The sequence below is a fragment of the Nipponia nippon genome, unplaced genomic scaffold (genome assembly GCF_047370975.1).
Source record: "Nipponia nippon isolate SJK-2023a ecotype South Korea unplaced genomic scaffold, ASM4737097v1 scaffold_7, whole genome shotgun sequence".
In the NCBI taxonomy this organism is placed as follows: Eukaryota; Metazoa; Chordata; class Aves; order Pelecaniformes; family Threskiornithidae; genus Nipponia; species Nipponia nippon.
Window position 1 is genome coordinate 24,318,944 of NW_028262391.1, and position 4,872 is coordinate 24,323,815.

The window sequence follows — 4,872 nt, forward strand, 5'->3', positions numbered from 1 at the left end:
AATATGTAATTGTGGCTTATTGCTGTTCTGCTCAATAGCACCTTCCACACCAATGTCCAAGTGACTCATGGTAGAGAGAGCTGCTACTCAGCAGGACAGAGATTTACGGCCTGGTCCTAACAACACCTAAGCAACAGGCTAGGAAAAAAAAGAGGTATGTGATGCTGTTGTAAAACCATTTGTATTTGTTAACTTGATGCTAGTGAGACCATGACACTTCTTTTTGTACATACTAGAACCACAGAGTGAATGTGAGTGCTGGGTTTTGTTTTGCATTCAATTGAGTTTTCACAGCCAGGTTGTGCATTGCTGTGGCGTGTGGGCATGGAGGCAGCACAGCTTGTGTTTAGCGCCGCTCCAGCTTGCAGGGAGTCCAAAGGCCAGTTGCTGCCCAACAGAAGGGCAGGAAAAGCAGGCAGGCCCCCAGCACTGGCTCTGCAGGAGCCTAAATATTGCCACCTTGCACCTTCCTCCTGGTGGGCCATGCTCGGACATGAGCGTTCTCCTCTTCAGAAGTCTCTGCCTGTGGTAAACGACTGTGTTTGAAGTATTTAAAGGTGATCCATTTCATTTCGGATAGGTCCGTTTCCTATACTAAGGTACAGGAGACACCTGGGCTGCGTTGTGCTGCTGAAAGTGAACCTGGGCGAGTGATTGAGAAGGGTCTGGGTGCTGTGCAGCGAACCTCCCAGCAAGAAGGAAACTCAGGCAGGGTTTTCATGTTCATGTCATTTCCATGTTGTACACCAGTCATTTCATTACCCCCAGATCTTCACTTTTTACTTAGCACCATGTTCTCCACCCCCAGGCGTACACAAGATCATCAGGTCTCCCAGCTCACAGAAATGAGAAGAAAGGTGACTCAATCCCACACCTTTCAATGTACAGGAAAAAGCAGCCTTTTCTCACTGCTGAGGGAAATCTGGGGCAGATTCTTTGAAGAGTCCCAGCTGTGGCTTTCTAGCAAGTGTCAAGGCTGGGGAAAGAGCCCCGTGCATAGAAGACTCCCTGAATGGGCAATGCAACAAGGTGGAAGTAGGCAGACAATGCCTGTGGGGCAGGAGGAGAGGGATGGCTGCTCAGCGTGACCACTGTGGGTGCTGGAGGGATGCTTCTCCTTTTCCCTGGCCTGGAGGATAACTTCCTACCTTAGGTGGAGGTTAGTGAACAAGCAAAGTGAGAAAATTTGGTAAGGAACCTTATTCAATTTCAGCAACCAAGCCACAAACCAGTTTGGAGAACTGAAATCATAGAATCATAGAATCATTAAGGTTGGAAAAGACCCTTAAGATCATCAAGTCCAACCATTAACCTATCACTGCCAAGTCCACCACTAAACTAGGTCCTTGAGCACCACGTCTACCCTTCTTTTAAATACCTCCAGGGATGGAGACTCAACCACTTCCGCAGGCAGCCTGTTCCAATGCTTGACAACCATTCCGGTGAAGAAGTTTTTCCTAATATCCAACCTAAACTTCCCCTGGCACAGCTTGAGGCTGTTTCCTCTCGTCCTATCGCTTGTTACTAGGGAGAAGAGACCGACCCCCACCTCGCTACAACCTCCTTTCAGGTAGTTGTAGAGAGCAATAAGGTCTCCCCTCAGCTTCCTCTTCTCCAGGATAAACAACCCCAGCTCCCTCAGCCACTCCTCATAAGACTTGTGCTCTAGACCCTTCACCAACTTCGTTGCCCTCCTCTGGACACGCTCCAGCACCTCGATGTCCTTCTTGTAGTGAGGGACCCAAAACTGAACACAGTACTCAAGGTGCGGCCTCACCAATGCTGAGTATGGGAGCACTATCACCTCCCTGGTCCTGCTGGTCACACTACTCCTGATACAGGCCAGGATGCCACTGGCCCTCTTGGCCACCTGAGCACACTTCTGGCTCATGTTCAGGCGGCTGTCAACCAATACCCCCAGGTCCTTTTCTGCCAGGCAGCTCTCCAGCCACTCCTCCCCAAGCCTGTAGCGTTGCATGGGGTTGTTGTGACCAAAGTGCAGGACCCGGCACTTGGCCTGGTTGAACCTCATACAGTTGGCCCCGGCCCAATGATCCAGCCTGTCCAGGTCCCTCTGTAGGGCCTTCCTACCCTCCAGCAGATCGGCACATCCACCCAACTTGGTGTCACCTGCAAACTTACTGATGGTGCACTCGATCCCGTCATCCAGATCATCAATGAAGATATTGAACAGGACCAGCCCCAACACTGAGCCCTGGGGAACACCACTCGTGACTGACCAACTGGATTTGACTCCATTTACCACCACTCTCTGGGCTCGGCTGTCCAGCCAGTTTTTAACTCAGCGCAGAGTGCACTTATCCAAGCCATGAGCAGCCAGCTTCTCCAGGAGAATGCTGTGGGAGAGATGGAAGGTTAAGGAGCCAAATTTTAGGTACAAAGCTTGGGAATGGAAGAGGGTTTGCATTTCAGCTGAGGCCATGCTCAGGGACAGAAATGTTGCCCAGGATGTTAAAATGTGGAGTAATTGGTATTACCTTAGGTCCTAGAGGAGGATTGTGATGTATTTTGTACTCTAGATGGTACAGCCACTTAAAAAATGAAAGAAATTTTGGTTGAAGAGCATAGCTAGCCCAGCATTTGTCCCATAGGAAACTGCACTTGCTGAGATACTGAAAGTGCTCCTGGGATCATTCTGCCAGTGTGTTGGTAGCTCAGCTGCCTATTTATATTGTTTTATAATATATGGTTTTTTTGACATACTGACCTTTGCAAAGGAATTGGTTTGAAGCCGTGTACCAGGTCTTGTCAGTGCAGCAAGTGTGTGTTACACACTGTCCTTTAGGGACCGGCGTTCAACAAGCCCCAACTTCAGTGCTGTTCTCCAGGCTGTGGTTGTGTTAAAGAAGTATGCAAGCACATCACAGAAGAAGAGTGGAGTGGAAATCTTTAATCACTTGAAAAAATGTCAATACCTTGTGATTCATGACAGCCTGCTGTAAAAGAGGTTTCTGGCCACAGAGATGAGTCACAGACGACATCACCTGTATGTGATGCACTTGCAGGCATGTTTAAAAGGACCATGGCTCAGCTGCGAGCATCACCATCATGGCCCTGAGTGCACCAAGGGGCTCTGCAACCTCTTCCTCTTCTCCAAACCTCTTCTTCAAATGGGGCTTGGCAGCGGGTGCCTGAGACAAGCTGTGACCCAAAATCAGGCTGCTGTGGAGGAGCAACATGAGGCAGAGTTGGGGGACACTTGCACCCAACCTCCTGCTTTGCTGATGCTGCCCTGACTGCTGGGCACAGCCCCAGCCCCAGCCTGGCTGTATCCCTGCGGACCTGTCAGGGCACTGGGGCTCAGGCTGAGCCTGGCTCCCCATGGCTGCCCACTCTGCTCACCTGGCACAGGTGCAGCAGGATGCACCCTATGGGAAGGGTATGGCCACTTGATGCTCCCAGGTGCTGCCCCACTGCTCCTGGCAGCCTGCCAGAATGGAAACAACCTACCCATTTAATGATGATGCCTAAAATTTGGCTGTGACTTCATGTCTAGCTAGGTTAAAAAGCTGAGTGACACCTTTGATCTTGGTAGGTGATGTCTGTACATCTTTGGGCTAGTCTTTTGTTTCCCTGAGTTCTAGTTACAGTAAGAAAAAGCAAAAAGCCCAACCCTGTAGACACTCACACTTCAAAAAAAAAAAAAATCAACTATTTTTGAAAGACTTTAGAAATTACAATAGTCTGAAATTATTTTGAAGCTCAGGTGCCTCCTGCTAGTGTATCTCTGATCTTTAGGCATTTACAGATCTCACTGAAGCTCGTGGGTGTGCTCTCCACCTTCCAATCAATGAATTGAGGGAACAGCTGACTGTTCCTTTCTTAGTGGGGACTGAAAAACCGGGGGCCTGAAGACTAGACTAATGATGGTGAGTCCCTGGTGTGGGTGCTATCTCTGGCATTGACAGAGATTGGCAATGGTATCGGCCACACTGAACTCTAATTAATTTTAAAAAACATTTGGTGTTGGCATTGAAAAGGGTTTCCATCAGTGGGTGGACTGGGTGCAAACAGGATGAAAGATGTATCTGGTCACACCTCTTGATTTGTACAGGGGTCAAATTGTAGGAAGAATGCAGCAGAAAGTCGAGACACAGCAGCTTAAAAACAGGAGACAGAAAAACCAAGCCATGGCTGCATGACCAAGGATGTTTCAAGGGCAGAAAGCTGGAGGCAAGATGTAACTAAAGGCTGAAAGTAAGGAAATGTCTCCTTGCTATTTCCCACCTGCTGGATGCTGGGAGACAGAGCATGATGTTAAAAAATTCTCTGTTAAATCTTTTCAGCTTTTCATAAGGGAGAATTCTCACTGGTTGGTTTGCTGGAGGCAGGCCAAAGGTGGTGATAGTGAATGCTGTCCTAAAGATCAACTGAAACACCTTTTTTACATAATAGACCTGGTACTTGGTGCAGTTAGGACATACCGGCATATTTTTATTTGATGGTAGGATTTTTTTGCTTCTCTTTTTCTCCTGTCTGCAGTATTGAGCCAACACAGGGGCAATTCCCACTGAGTTAGACTGAAATCTGCAAGTGATGACACTTCAAGCATTAGGCTGTGCTCTAAATGAATAATGGTGTAAGAGAGAGCAGACGTTTGCTTTCCAGCGTGAGTGTGGAAAGGGAGCATGTGTTTGTTCTCACACGCTGTCAGCATCTCTGCTGGCGAGGCTCTGGCTATAGCATTGGCTTTGGTCCCTTCTTAGGTTTGTGTGTTGCCAGAAAACAGCAGTGAAATGGACTTTTACAAAGTTTAGCCAGCACAGAATTTGTTTGACAGAGATGTATAAATAAGAAATGATCCAGCTGAATTCCCCAAGCTGAATTTCTAGCACTGGAAGTCAAACCAGG